Here is a 16,432-nt window from a genome sequence, read left to right on the forward strand (position 1 = left end):
ATAGATAGATAGATGTGAAAGGCACTATATAATATAGATAGATAGATAGATAGATAGATAGATAGAGATGAAAGCACTATATAATAGATAGATAGATATAGATAGATAGATAGATAGATAGATAGATAGATAGATAGATAGATGTGAAAGGCACTATATATAGATAGATAGATAGATATGATAGATAGATAGATAGATAGATAGATGTGAAAGTTGCTATATGATAGATAGATAGATAGATAGATAGACTGGATTTTTATTCAATTTGCAAACCTTTCTGAAGATGTGTTTTCACTTTATCATTATGGGTTATCGAATAGATTGATGGGCAAATCAATTTAAAATAATTAAACTATGTACAAATTGAAAGTGAAGTTATTGGAATACTTTCTGAATCCACTGTATGAAAAGAGAAGTTCTAGGCAAATCTATAGGTGTTGTGCTGGTGGGCATATGGAAACAACCTCCCCAGGGAGGCATCCTAATCAGATGCCTGAACCACCTCAACTGGCTCCTTTCGATGTGGGGTAGTGGTGAATGTCTGCTCTCCTCATCCTATCTCTAAGGCGGAGCCCACACAGGAAGTGCAGGAAGCTCATTTCTGCCATTTGTATGCACGACCCAGGACTTTCAGTCACTATCTACAACTCCTGACCATAGACGAAGTAAAGAACATATCTCAACCAGTAAATCAAGAGTTTCACCTTTCAGAGCTGCTCTCTCTTCACCATGACTGACTGGTCCCTTCTTCCCTCACACATGAACAAGATCCCAAAATATGGAAGCTCTTCTGCTTGAGGAAGCACCTCATCTCCAACCCAGAGAGGGCACTGCACCCTTTTCTGGTTGAGAGCCATGACTTCAGACTCAGAGGTGACGATCCTCATCCTGGCTGCTTCACACTCGGCTAAGTTCCCGGCCCAATGAAGCCAGCAGGACCACGACTTCTGCAAAAAAGTGGATATGCGATCCTGAGGCCACCGATCCGGACACTCTCCTCTCCTTAGCCGCACTTACAAATTCTGCCAACAAACCAGAGACAAATAGCAGCTCTGGCAGAGTCTCGCACGCACCGGACACGAGTTTGACTTACTGCCGTCAATACAAACCAAGTTTTCACTCCGGTTGTATGACATGTAGGCAATGAGTTGGAATACCATGTGAAACATCTGGAAGACTGATTCTGATTATGGATGGCGTGGATAATGCTTTCTGCTAACCTTGGCTACGCTAACTTTAAATGAACCCCAGTCACACTCAGAAGATCTTCTTGAAATGGATGGACTTTTTTTTTCCTTTCTTCAGTGAGCTCTGTCATTTTTATTCAATGAACTGTTTTCCATTTTATTAGCCCAAGAAGCATATCTTGCTTTATTAGCTTACTAAATGGAAACCTTTGAACCCAGCCAAGTGCAACATTCCTGTTTAACCAGCGAGCAATCTCCTTTTTTATTAGCCCTCAAGAGCAACAGACTCTTTTCTAAACCAGTGAATAGCATCTCGATCAATTCTGCAACAGTAAATGCTTTCTTATTCATGTGGTTAATAAAATTTTCTTTTTTCGGTTGATAAAATGATTTCTCTAAAAGTGGACTGGGTGTGAAAACTTTGCACAATGAAAATACAATTGTTACCCCATGGTGTGGGACACACTGGAGCCCCCGAGAATTACCGCGAGCATGGAAATACCAGGAGGTGCCAAACGGTAACCGAGACGCGGTCTGGGAGAGTGATGGATCAAAACCCAAAGATCAATCAAAAAACTGGCGACCAGGAACCGAAAGGACAAGATGTCACTCGAGAGTCAAAATCAAAATGAGCAGCGCTACCACTAATAATAATAATAATTTCTGTATTATCTATATCTATTATTTATTTATTTATTATATTACATACAGTGGGGTGAAAAACTATTTGCCCCCTTCCTGATTTCTTATTCTTTTGCATGTTTGTCACACAAAATGTTTCTGATCATCAAACACATTTAACCATTAGTCAAATATAACACAAGTAAACACAAAATGCAGTTTTTAAATGATGGTTTTTATTACTTAGGGAGAAAAAAAAATCCAAACCTACATGGCCCTGTGTGAAAAAGTAATTGCCCCTTGTTAAAAATAACCTAACTGTGGTGTATCACACCTGAGTTCAATTTTAGCCACCCCAGGCCTGATTACTGCCACACCTGTTTCAATCAAGAAATCACTTAAATAGGAGCTGCCTGACACAGAGAAGTAGACCAAAAGCACCTCAAAAGCTAGACATCATGCCAAGATCCAAAGAAATTCAGGAACAAATGAGAACAGAAGTAATTGAGATCTATCAGTCTGGTAAAGGTTATAAAGCCATTTCTAAAGCTTTGGGACTCCAGCGAACCACAGTGAGAGCCATTATCCACAAATGGCAAAAACATGGAACAGTGGTGAACCTTCCCAGGAGTGGCCGGCCGACCAAAATTACCCCAAGAGCGCAGAGACGACTCATCCGAGAGGTCACAAAAGACCCCAGGACAACGTCTAAAGAACTGCAGGCCTCACTTGCCTCAATTAAGGTCAGTGTTCACGACTCCACCATAAGAAAGAGACTGGGCAAAAACCGCCTGCATGACAGATTTCCAAGACGCAAACCACTGTTAAGCAAAAGAACATTAGGGCTCGTCTCAATTTTGCTAAGAAACATCTCAATGATTGCCAAGATTTTGGGAAAATACCTTGTGGACTGATGAGACAAAAGTTGAACTTTTGGAAGGCAAATGTCCCTACATCTGGCGTAAAAGGAACACAGCATTTCAGAAAAAGAACATCATACCAACAGTAAAATATGGTGGTGGTAGTGTGATGGTCTGGGGTTGTTTTGCTGCTTCAGGACCTGGAAGGCTTGCTGTGATAGATGGAACCATGAATTCTACTGTCTACCAAAAAATCCTGAAGGAGAATGTCCGCCATCTGTTGTCAACTCAAGCTGAAGCGATCTTGGGTGCTGCAACAGGACAATGACCCAAAACACACCAGCAAATCCACCTCTGAATGGCTGAAGAAAACAAAATGAAGACTTTGGAGTGGCCTAGTCAAAGTCCTGACCTGAATCCAATTGAGATGCTATGGCATGACCTTAAAAAGGCGCTTCATGCTAGAAAACCCTCAAATAAAGCTGAATTACAACAATTCTGCAAAGATGAGTGGGCCAAAATTCCTCCCGAGCGCTGTAAAAGACTCATTGCAAGTTATCGCAAATGCTTGATTGCAGTTATTGCTGCTAAAGGTGGCCCAACCAGTTATTAGGTTCAGGGGGCAATTACTTTTTCACACAGGGCCATGTAGGTTTGGATTTTTTTCTCCCTAAATAATAAAAACCATCATTTAAAAACTGCATTTTGTGTTTACTTGTGTTATATTTGACTAATGGTTAAATGTGTTTGATGATCAGAAACATTTTGTGTGACAAACATGCAAAAGAATAAGAAATCAGGAAGGGGGCAAATAGTTTTTCACACCACTGTATCTTACACTTCAATATTGCTGCTACTTCTTTGTCCTATTTTTGCACAATATCTTGTCTTGTTTGTGTTTTAATGTTTTAAATTTTAATTCTATTTTTAATTTATTATTTGCACATCATGTTGTTACACTGTGGACCCTGAGCTTCGCATTTTCGTCTATCTGTATACTAGTATATGGTTGAGATGACAATAAAGTTCACTTTGACTTGACTTTGACTTGGGCCTGCTTGAGAGAACGCTACAAAATACTGCAAACGTCTTTTATTCAGTAAGGCATGGTGCGATCGCCACTAATTTATCATATCAATTCCATGATTTGATTTGAAATACTTTGTTAATCCACAAGGGAAAATTGTCTCTTCGCATGACCTTATGGGGGGGGGTGGGGGTCACAGCACAGGGTTGCCACTGCACAGCGCCAACGGAGCAATTTTTTTCAGGTTAAGGGCCTAATGGAGCAGATGTCATCATCACAAAGACAGAGGTCATATAACGTTTAAGAAGGAGCCACGTAAACAGAAGAAAGAGATTATGACATCTTTTATGTCATAGTTTATCTCTCAAAATGGCTAAAGTGGCATGACGCCTTCAAAAAGAGCCAGAGAAGCTCGCCTGGATCCTACCAACCTGCACAGCAGAGATGCACCAGAAGATAAAAAAAAAAAATAATAATAATAATATTTATATCGCGCTTTATATTTAACAATCTCAAAGTGCTACAAAATAAGAATAAATTAACAAACAAGATAATCTATAGAAATAATTTAACAAAATGCCTTTCTAAAAAGATAAGTTTTTAGGTTTCGTTTGAAAGCATCAGTCGACTGTGGGGCTCTCAGGTAGTCAGAGAGAGAATTCCACAGCCTCGGTGCCACCGAAGAAAAGGCCCGATCACCCATACTGCTAAGCTTAGTTCTGGGAACTTGAAGAGTGTTGATATGCACAGAGCGGAGGGTGCGTGAGGAAGTCTGAGGGATGAGGAGTTCCTGTAAAAACAGGGGAGCAGATCCATAGATGCACTGATGGCTAAGGAGGGAAACCTTGTACTCAATTCTAAGGGGCACAGGGAGCCAGTGAAGGGTTTTCAAGATAGAAGTGATGTGGCTATGCTTTCGCACCCTCATCAGGATCCTGGCAGCGCTGTTCTGAATGTACTGGAGTCTCTGGATACTCTTGCCAGGAATCCCAATGAGGAGCGCATTACAGTACCCCAGCCTGGACGAGACAAAGGCAGTTTAGCCTAGTTTTCACTAGAATGACAAAAAATACAACTCTAAATCAAAGTTCAAAAAGTATACCACGAAATATCTTGAAATGACCCACAAGGGAAGGGATCACTGTCAACCCCTGGCTTGCATAGAGTAAGGCAATGAAGAAACTTTCTAAAATAACGATTTATTCAAGGACTAGGAAAAATACACAGGAAGAAAAGGACTTCCGAAGCATATATGTACCAATATGAAATTCACTGGGAAATCCAAGGAATAGAGGCAAATAAATAAATACATAAAAATTGTCAAGAGCCAGAGATCGAGATCAAAATCAAAGAAAATTCAACTGTTACAGATCCGCACCCAAAGCCACCAGAACTCATTCAAAATGAACCATGCTGGACTTCAACTTCCAGCTACCTTTATAGGGATGAGGGCGGCCCCCTTAACAATGGTGGACACCTCTTGGGTATCCACCCACAAAGCAAACTGCAAAACACACATCGATACTACATAATAACGAAACAGAAATAAATGAACAGATAATACGTAATTAGTCAAATAAGTGAACAGAACAATGTTACAAAAAACAATAGAAAACAATGCACAATAATGAAAAAAGAGCAAAGAAGACAAAAAGAAGCCATTTAAAAACTGGCTAAGAGAGAGACCCTGGCTTGGCCATAACATTTTAACATTGTCCCCTTAATTCCAAATGTAAAAATGATGCCACAATTAGAATCTCCAGGTCTGGAGACTCCAAAATACACAAAACACACACAAAAATACCACAATGTCCCTCCATCAACCCACCACTAAAATGTACATGAGGCTGTGTGAGTGAATTGATTAGCCTTAAGGATGGCTACGCCACATAAAGACTGGTTCCGTGTCAAAACTCTTTTCAATCGGCCAAGAATGTAGTTTGGAGTAGGCCGTGTGATGAAAAATCCACAGTATGCTCGATATCCTCCTCCAAGAAAATCATAAACAGGAACAGCGACAAGAAGGAGTCCGACATCATCACAAAACACACAAGCGCATCCCCTCGAATGGAGTGTCAGCCCTCCCACCCTTGCACTCGTGACCTCAGTCTTTCGGTCATTAATCACAACTCGTGACCATTGGTGAGGACAGGGGTGTAGATCGAGAGGTAAACCGAGAGCTTTATGTTTAGACCGAGTTCCAGCTTCACCACCATGGACCAGTACAGCTCCCACACAACAGCTAAAGCCACTCCAATCCACTTGTCGATCTCAGGTTTCATTTTTTCCATCACTTTCTAACAAGATCCTGAGATACTTGAAGTCCTCCACAAAGGACAGTCATTCCTTCCTCAACTGGAGAAAGCAATCCACTATTTTCCGAGAGAGAGAAACACATCCTCAGATTCTCTACTGCAGGTGTGGGCAAAGTCAATTCCTGGAGGATTTTTGTTCCAACTCAGTTGCTTAATAAGAAGCACTTGTTACTCTAGTGCCACTTCTGCTTCATTTTAGTTGTCTCGGTCGTTAAAATTTTGAACCCTTATTGCTTATTTTAGTCTTAAATAGCCATATTCTTGATTTTTTTTATTAGCAATAAGATGCAAATGACAAAAGAGACCAGCACTTCTCCATCTTTGTCCAGAGGGGACTGGGTGGTCTCATGGTCTGGAATCCCTACAGATTTTATTTTTTTGTTTATTCTGCCCCCCCTGGCCATTGGACCTTACTCTTATTCGATGTTAATTAATGTTGATTTATTTTGTTTTATAATTGTGTCTTTCATTTTTCTATTCTTTATTAGGTAAAGAGCTACTGTTTGTATGAAAATGTGCCATATAAATAAATGTTGTTGTTATTTACACCTCTGTGTGTTTTTATTGTGCACTATTAGGTTTAACTCTTTGAGGGCTGAATATTTTTTACTTAAAACAGTTTTCTGAAAAGCAATGGTATAACATAGAAATGAACATTAAACGTCTGTTGCGGCATGCTGTGGCTGCCAGTTTGCCAAGAATGTGTGGCAGGCTTGCTGCCAGGCTGTCTTTGTGTGGCTGGGGCAGCAGCAGCGGTCACGGTCGCAGTGCACTGCAATCTGGTTTCTATCTCTTATCATTGTTAAGTAGCAGTCCTCCCACGTGAACAGTGCCGTTGGCGTATCAGCTACATGAACCAGTTCAGCACCACAATTAGCTGGGGACCAGTCAGCCGAAGCTGGAACCGCACATTCGTTTTCGATCGCTTGCATCAAAATTGGAGTCCAACAAGTCCTAGTCCAATTCCGAGAGAATAAGCAAAACGTCGTCCATGGAGTATTTTGCTTTACACATCCGCTTTGATCTCTTGCCAGATGTCAGTGCCATTTTTGCCATTGTTTGTGCCTTGCTACTCATGTGAGCGCAGGAAATCTCAGTCAAAACCAATGAAGCAAACTTTCCTTCTAGCAACGAGAGTCCAACTAAATTATAACAGTTGGCTAAATCACAGATTACAGTTGGTTACCATCGTCAACTCCTCCTTTTGACAAAAGTCGACATCAGCCCTGAAAGAGTTCATTAAATACTTGGAAGGAAAGTGAAGAGAAAAAAGTGAAAGACTGAGTATTACTCCTCCATTTTAGACTTCAAATCATACGGATGATATCCTTAGAAAGGGGAAGAAAATCTAGGATATGAGAATGACCTGACACAGCAGAGTTAAAGCACTAAGAAGCCATGAAGCCATTTTCTAATTAAGCAACTGGGTTGGGGCAAAAACCTGCAGCCACTGCGGCCCTTCAGGACTGACTTTGCCCACCCTTACTCTACTGCCACTCCACACTCGGCAGAGACTTGCTCAAATCTATGTCGAAGGTCACAGTCACATGAGGCAAAGAGAACAACATTATCCGCATAAAGCGACAATGGCACCCTGAGCCTTTCCAGCCGGACACCCTTATAACCTGATATTGTGTCAAATGAAAATCAGAAACAAGAGTGAAGAGAAAACACAGCCTTGAAGGCGCGTGATGCACACTGTGAACGCATTTGAATCAAAGGCAAGTATTCAGATGCTCATCTAAGAAACGAACAGCACGCAGGGGGGTCCCAATGCCCCTACAGCACCTGCCACAACACATTCTGAGGGACATGGTCTTATGCTTAGACTGGGTTATCACACCAGCAACTGCACCAGGCGGAATAGCTAGTCTACTGCCCTATGCCCAGGATGGAATCCATACTGTCCCTCCTGTGCATTGGCGATCCTAAATTGTCCCTAGTGTGTGCTTGGTGTGTGTGTGTGTGTGTGTGTGTGCCCTGCGGTGGGCTGGCACCCTGCCCAGAGTTTGTTTCCCGCCTTGCGCCCTGTGTTGGCTGGGATTGACTCCAGCAGACCCCCGTGACCCTGTAGTTAGGATATAGCGGGTTGGATAATGGATGCATGGATGGGTTGGATAATGGATGGCTGGATGTCCCTCCTGCGTCTTAGACTCAACTGCGTATGGCTTACATGTGAGGCTAAGAAGTGTGATCCAATATCGTAAGCTTAGATCTTCAAATGAGTGTCTCCTTATAATTCCAAAAGCTAAACTTAAAAGAAGTGGTGAGGCGGGCGGCCTTCTGCTGTTATGCACCCAAAATCTGGAATAGCCTGCCAATAGGAATTCGCCAGGCTGATACAGTAGAGCAGTTTAAAACACTGCTGAAAACACATTACTGTAACATGGCCTTCTATAACTTCACTTTAACTTAATACTGATACTCTGTATGTTCAATTCTTCATAATAATTATTCACAGTGGCTCCAAAATCCGTACTGACCCCAACTCTCTCTTCTGTTTCTTTTTCCGGTTTCTTTGTGGTGGCGGCCTGCGCCACCACCACCTACTCAAAGCATCATGATGCACCAACATTGATGGACTAAAAACCAGAAGTCTACGTGACCATCATCATCAGGTCCTTCCGTGAGAACCCTAAATACAAAGAGGACTGTTTGATTTATGTTAGGTAGAATGTCCAGAGGGGACTGGGCGGTCTCGTGGTCTGGAATCCCTACAGATTTTATTTTTTTCTCCAGCTTTTGGAGTTTTTTTTTGTTTTTTCTGTCCACCCTGGCCATCGGACCTTACTTATTCTATGTTAATTAATGTTGACTTATGTTTATTTTTTATTGTGTCTTCTATTTTTCTATTCATTTTGTAAAGCACTTTGAGCTACATTTTTTTGTATGAATATGTGCTATATAAATAAATGTTGATTGATTGATTGATTGATTGATCCCTCTGAAGCTCGAACACATCCTCTGGTCACCCTTCTTAAATACGTGTTAACCATGCTATCCCAACATTGTCTAGCACTTTGAACATCTCCTCATCCACCCCAGCAGCCACACCACCACGGAGTCCTTGGGACTACGCCAACAGTGATGGGACCCCCATCAGGTAGGACGGCTTGTCCATCGCGTTCCACAAAATGTTCTTTCCCCAGAACAGGTCAGCACTTCTCCACCCCTGATTTAAACAGCCTGGGTAAGGTCACATCTTCTCCTCCTGAGGCTGTTTTACTATGATGCTATATCAAACAGTTGGCAAATAAAAAAGAACATTTTTTTTTAAAAAACCTCTGCCAAAATTACACCTGTGTCTCAACTATATAAATATTTTAATCAGTGAATTGTGTGGTGAAGCTCAGTGACCTGCTCCTTGAACATTTGCCATCTGACAAGACAGGTAATTCCCCAAGATGGCTGCTTGGCTAGCACTGCCAGCTTTGAATGCCAGTCCCTGCGTCTTGTATTCCTGTTTTTATGCTCTCCCTTAAAGACTTGGCTCACTGTAAATTAGCCCCTTGTGAGCGTGTGCTCCAAAGCCCCCAAGGGCCTTCTTGTCATGAGAGGCTCCACTGAGGCTCCCCAGGGACCATGAATTAGATAAAGGAGAATTGAAAATGGAGGACTGGAGCATCAACTCCAATTTCATTAACTTTTAAGGTTGACTCAACCATACAAATACTGAGAGGTCTAAGTGTTTGCTTTTATGGCTCCTTTTATTGACATCAGACCACAGTGCTGCTCTTGCTGTAAATATGCTGGACTGGTTTGATAAAACTCTGCCGTATCACTTCTGTTCTGTGCTACTCGGGACTATCTGCTCCTCTAATGTCACTGACCTCTTTATCTTTTAATGAAAACATTGAGCTGTGCTCTTTTATACTGTGTGAGCTGGTCAAGTTCTCCAATCCACTGGGTATCGTCATTGTGCTAACCCAGTCAACTATGGACGTTGCATCACATAATAATAGATGAGGCGCTTTAATAAACCTACTGTAGGACAGGATTCTGTCCCACACTAGATAGGCATGAGGCTAAAGGCGCTATATCAACTAAAGAGCAACAATTTAGAAGACGGCGTCACCTCTGAATGCCCAGAGAACAGCAGCTCTCGTTTGTTTTTTTTTTACATTTATTCTTCTGTGATGGATGGGGTTTTTATCTAAGCAGTGAGGCTTGTAATTTTTGGTTACTCATTGATGGATATTGTATTTAGTTTTGAGAAGCACTTCATGCTTGCCATTGAAAGCAGTATATTAAATAAATTGGTTTGATTGATATTCCATTTAACAATTTGTGCTTTTTGTATAATGTTGATTAAATCGTTTATAAGATATCAGTGAACTGTGTCCGTTCATATACAGGAAATTACCAAAGACGGGACTGAGAAGATAGAAATGAAAAGGTATATGACATGAGACCAAGATAGGAAGGGTGATAAGAAATGAAAGGTGCTATATCATAGATTGATAGGATAGGCTCTAGTTGTGAAAGGTATTATATAGTAAATAGATATGAATGGTGCTAGTAAATATAGTATAGATTAGTAAATAGAATAATATAGGAAAATTATATATGAAGTGTGCTATAGCACATATATTAGATTGGAAGAAAGATTTAATGAAATGCAATGAAAGGCAGAATATGAGACAGATATGAAAGGAACTACACTGTGCTATTTGAATCAGATGGGGCAAAATCAGAAGCCATTTTGTCAAGTTACACTGTATAGCCAAAAGGTAGTGGATGCATGACCTCAAGCATATGTGAGCTTGTTGGACGGCATTAATGCGGAGATAGATAGATAGATAGATAGATAGATAGATAGATAGATAGATAGATAGATAGATAGATATGAAAGGCATTATATAATAGATAGATAGATAAGAAAGGCACTATATAATAGATAGATAGATAAATAGATATGAAAGGCACTATATAATAGATAGATAGATAGATAGATAGATAGATAGATAGATAGATAGATAGACAGGAAAGGCACTGAATAATAGATATGAAAGGCAGTATAGAAAAAATTTAAAACAGTTATAGATGAAATTAAAAATATTATATAATAGATAAAAATGAAAGGCACTATATAAAATATTTTAAAGGCAGAAGAGGAAAATAAAACAAATAAAAATGAAATAAAATCCATCCATCCATTTTCCAACCCAGGGCACAAGGCAGGAACCAATCCCAGGCAGGGTGCCAACCCACCGCAGGACACACACACACACACACACAAACAAACCCCAAGCACACACTAGAGACAATTTAGAATCGCCAATCCACCTAACCTGCATGTCTTTAGACTGTGGGAGGAAACCCACGCAGACACGGGGAGAACATGCAAACTCCACGCAGGGAGGACCCGGGAAGCGAACCCAGGTCTCCTAACTGCGAGGCAGCAGCGCTACTACTGCGCCACCGTGCCGCCATGAAATAAAATGCACTATATAATAGATAGATGTGAAAGGTAGTATATAATAGATAGATAGATAGATAGATAGATAGATAGATAGATATGAAAGGCATTATATAATAATAGATAGATAGATAGATAGATAGATAGATAGATAGATAGATAGATAGATAGGAAAGGCACTGAATAATAGATATGAAAGGCAGTATAGAAAAAATTTAAAACAGTTATAGATGAAATTAAAAATATTATATAATAGATAAAAATGAAAGGCACTATATAAAATATTTTAAAGGCAGAAGAGGAAAATAAAACAAATAAAAATGAAATAAAATCCATCCATCCATTTTCCAACCCAGGGCACAAGGCAGGAACCAATCCCAGGCAGGGTGCCAACCCACCGCAGGACACACACACACACACACACAAACAAACCCCAAGCACACACTAGAGACAATTTAGAATCGCCAATCCACCTAACCTGCATGTCTTTAGACTGTGGGAGGAAACCCACGCAGACACGGGGAGAACATGCAAACTCCACGCAGGGAGGACCCGGGAAGCGAACCCAGGTCTCCTAACTGCGAGGCAGCAGCGCTACTACTGCGCCACCGTGCCGCCCATGAAATAAAATGCACTATATAATAGATAGATGTGAAAGGTAGTATATAATAGATAGATAGATAGATAGATAGATAGATAGATAGATAGATAGATAGATAGATAGATAGATAGATAGATAGAGATACAGTAGATAGTCAAGCACTATATAACACAATGATCTGGACACATTCTCATTATATATAATATAAACTTGTATGACTGCACTACCAAAATAAGGAGCAGTTGTTTCCACTATATCACTGTCTCTGGTTTCAGTCATAACTTGCTAACTGCTAAATGATATTTATTTGTGAATTTCCCCTTGGGATTAATAAAGTATCTATCTATCTATCTATCTATCTATCTATCTATCTATCTATCTATCTATCTATCTATCTATCTATCTATCTATCTATCTATCTATCTATCTGTCTATCTATCTATCTATCTATCTAGTGTGCCAGGCTAGCAAGGTTTTGCTGGGGTTGAGACACCACCACGTAAGCACAGGGCAGGAGTCACTTCCACAGAGTCTCCTAGCGGTTGACTTGGGGCAGAAAGTCCAACACGTAAGGTAAGGCGTGCCAGAGGTGATAACAGCTCCTGACCACTAGAGGGCACACCCTTGCAAAAGTCAACGCGGGGTATTCTGGCTCTTCTTTGGACGGTGGTGGAGCTGCCTTATAGACCTCACAATGTAAAGAAGGTGTAGTATGAGCCAAAGGTGGGTTCTAACCCAGTCTCCGATATGTAAATGGAAGGCCACCCCTGAGGTGATGCTGGGGCTTGACCAGGATGAGGTTACAAGCTGCCTCTTCAAAAGAGAGAGAAACAAACACTTAATGGGAAGAACAGAAGTCAGGATATGGAATGAAAACAGAAATGGAACAGGAGAGCCTGGACGTAAAGAAAGTGCTTGTGTGGTACTTTTTGAAGGGCAACTGGGTGACTCACCATGCCATTTGTTCTCTGAGTTCTCCATTTGTGTCCCTCCTTGTAGTTTTACTTTATTTATTTATTATTTTTAGGTGCAAATTTTAGCTCATTTGGCCGTGCGTGCTTGCAGAGGGCTGGCATGAGGGCACCATCCCTGAAGGCTTTTTAGGACACAAGGCATCGGCTAGTGAAGCTCCAGAAAACCACGTCATGGAGAGGACGGGCAGCATTAGTCATGATGGCCTCTAATTTTGCCATCAAACTCTTTTTCTGCCACTGAGTGGATCTGGTTCTTATTTGAGCTTTTTACTGGAGGACTTTAATTATCCCCAACCTAAAAATTATGCTTTGGATCAATGACAGTAGCGAGTCTATGCTATCAGTTTTAAAAAGAACCTCAGGCACCGACTCACATGTCAGACGACGGTACAGCGTGTTTCACATTCGTGTAGGCTGCGTAACCCCTGGTGAAATTTCATTCAGGGATAGGAGACTCAGACAAATGGCAGCCAGTGTGACAGCACGCTATAAAGCTATCATTAGAGTACCTGTGAACGGATCATTACCTCTTAAGAGCTGCTCAAATATCGTGCATACACTGCATACTATATTTATTAGCAGACGAGCGCTTAATAGATAGAGGTGTTAAAACATTATGGAACGACTGTTAACTGTTAACAATAAAACACATAGCTATACACGCAACATATGACTATGTAGAAAAGGGAGACCTGGGATTAAATACAAAACATGCGCAACTTTAATGTCCATGTTTCACTGAATTACATACAGTATACTTGTAATAAAATCATATAACATGAGTTTTAACATTATATATCCATCCATCTCCCCATCTTCCAAACTCGCTTATCCAGAGCTGGGTCATGGGGCAGCTGGAGCCTATCCCAGAATGCAACGGGTGCCAGGCAGGAACAAACCCTGAACAGGGTGCTTGCCCATCTCAGGGCGCCATTGATACATACAGTCAAGTCTCATTGATTCGCAGAGGTTAAAATCAGGAGAAACGGAAACTGTGGTTACTGAAGCATTGAAAGCTATGGCAAAGATGGGGTTAGGTTCCAGCGGGATGCTGGCTTGGTGGGGGAGAGAGGGAGGGAGGACTGGTAGAGGGGAAGATGGGGTTGGGCAGCCCACTCTCACTCCTCGGGGATTGGTAGTCATCATTCCACAGGTTCACCTATGGAAACCTTGCTATGTCTTTTACTTCCACTGTGGTCAAGCTTGATCGTCTTGTAGGTGCTTCAGTGGAGGCCATGAGTCCCTGTGGCAGGGCAGATCCAATCGGTAGTAGCGACAGACGGGGTGCACGAAGGGAAGGGACTTAATCAGTGTGAGCTTATGTCCCACAATTACTGGGACTTCCTTGTTCACGGGGAACAGTTATGAATGGGGTTCAATGGCTTATACCCATGCTTCTCGGTGCCAAGTGGACGCACATTGATTGATTCAGGGCATCACAGGCCTGTTATTGCTCAATCTCAGGTGTTGCTGCTGCACGGGAGGCCTCTAGGAATTGCTTTTGTGTACCACACATTGCTGCTAATAGGCATGAGTAAACCGTGGGTGTCGCAAAATGGGTTTCACTTTAATGAGGAGCATTCCAGAAATACTTAGCCTTTCAGGAAAGAAATAACCATTAAGGCCAAAAGTTTTTTCCCCACTGAATGCTCATTTATTGGTGACTTCAACACAGCAGTCATGCACTTCTTCATGTGCTTGATCACAAAGCAAGCAGCAAAATCCCCTTGAGTTAAGCTCTCACGTTGCTCATTTATTGAATCACTCAATTTCAGCCACTTTTCCACGCAAAGGTTCTTAAATTTTTGAGAACCCAAATTCACAAGGCGCCATATTGGGTGAGTAAGGCAAGCGGTTGTTAGTCTCACTGAAAGCAGATGTACAATGTACGCGACGGGAGACAACTGTAAGTGAATTTTTCTTAAAAGTGGGTGGTGACAATTAGACGGCTCACCGAATGTCGCATTTCTAAACTGATCCAACGCCTCATGACGGTGAGGCTAAACGTTGGAGTGGTGATTTTGAACTGCAAAGACCAGCGGTGCTCTTGTTAGCCTGGTGTGACAGACAGCAAGCTCCTGATTACGATGAACCAACTACAGTTGAAAAGTCTTCTTAAGAAAAGAAACCCTATTAAACCAAGAAATGTGTTTCGCGTGTGCAGAGAGCACATAGCATATCTAAAATATGAACATAATTTGATGTAAATAAACATAAATAACCTGATGTAAGGGAATGACCTTTCTGTGGCATCATATTATACATTGACATTCGACGGCATCGATGGACGAATGGTAAACGTGAACAGTACATTATCGCAGGTTCTGGGTCTGCTCTCAGTTCAGCATTACGATGATAGCAAAGGTCTCGATGTGAGCCTAAAAGAACTGGAAGCTATATTCATGAAAATATGAAAGGTAAAATCCGCATTTGAAGTAAATGGCGTGTCACACTCCGTCAAAAGGACTGCTGATAATGAAGAGCCACAGGAGATGCGGATTTCAGTGCTCAAAACACCTGAATCAACAAGTCTGCCTAATGACATTAGTAAAGCACTGATGAGGCTGCACACCATTCACCTTCTGTTGATTAATTAAACAAACTTAACATAACTGCCTAATTGGAAATGCAAACATGTCGTGACAAAATAACTGCCACGTTTTAACATGTTGTGTGTGACTACGGACCACAACACTCACCTAAACTCTGTTTGCTGTTGTTTTGTCATATAGTGATGAAATATTCAAAATGTCACAAGGATATCACAGCAGACAGAGGCACTTTTCAAATGTGTGGAGCCCAGTAGCTGCGGTGGTCTGTGAGTCTGTCTCCTGATTACACAACTCTTTTATTCAGTTTCTGTTGCTCTCTCTCTGAAACCCTAGCAGTGGTGTAAAATGCGTGGCCTGGAGAGATTAGGATGGTAAGTTTTTGAGGAAGAAGCCCTGTGGGCAGAGCCTTTGCAGTGAAAGAGAGCCCAGGCTGGAACCAGCGACCTTTTGCTTACGTGGCAGCAGCTCTCACCTCTACACCAGCCAGACAGTCGACTTTCTATCAATTGATATTTGAGCTTCGGTTGACAGCAACATGTAAATTGAATAATTTCTTTTTCTTCGGTTATATTCTTGAATAAAAGTGCACTTGTTTTGTTATACCTTTTATGAAAGTGTTTATTTGATATCTGGACTTCAGTCTTCACACATTGTACACTTCACGCCAGCATTTTGCCAGTTTTTAGAAAAACGTTTGCGTTTTAGTAATGTGTTCAACATCTTTTGCTTCATGCATTTCCTGTAATCCTACATTTACCCAGATCGTTGTAGAAACGGAAAACACATGAAATGAATGTATTCCAAATAACGAGATATTATTTACCCTTTGCACCCAGATAAACAGACTTGAGCAGGGAGAACTTCAGCTGTGTCGGT

The 16,432-nt window shown here is 41.3% G+C and overlaps 1 protein-coding gene across 1 annotated transcript in view; it reads right to left on the minus strand.

The window, feature by feature from the left end:
* The window catches only part of ptprsa (protein tyrosine phosphatase receptor type Sa), a 536,941-nt gene that overhangs the window by 150,619 nt on the left and 369,890 nt on the right, over window positions 1-16,432 (minus strand).

Source organism: Polypterus senegalus, chromosome 10, assembly GCF_016835505.1.
Source record: "Polypterus senegalus isolate Bchr_013 chromosome 10, ASM1683550v1, whole genome shotgun sequence".
NCBI lineage: Eukaryota > Metazoa > Chordata > Cladistia > Polypteriformes > Polypteridae > Polypterus > Polypterus senegalus.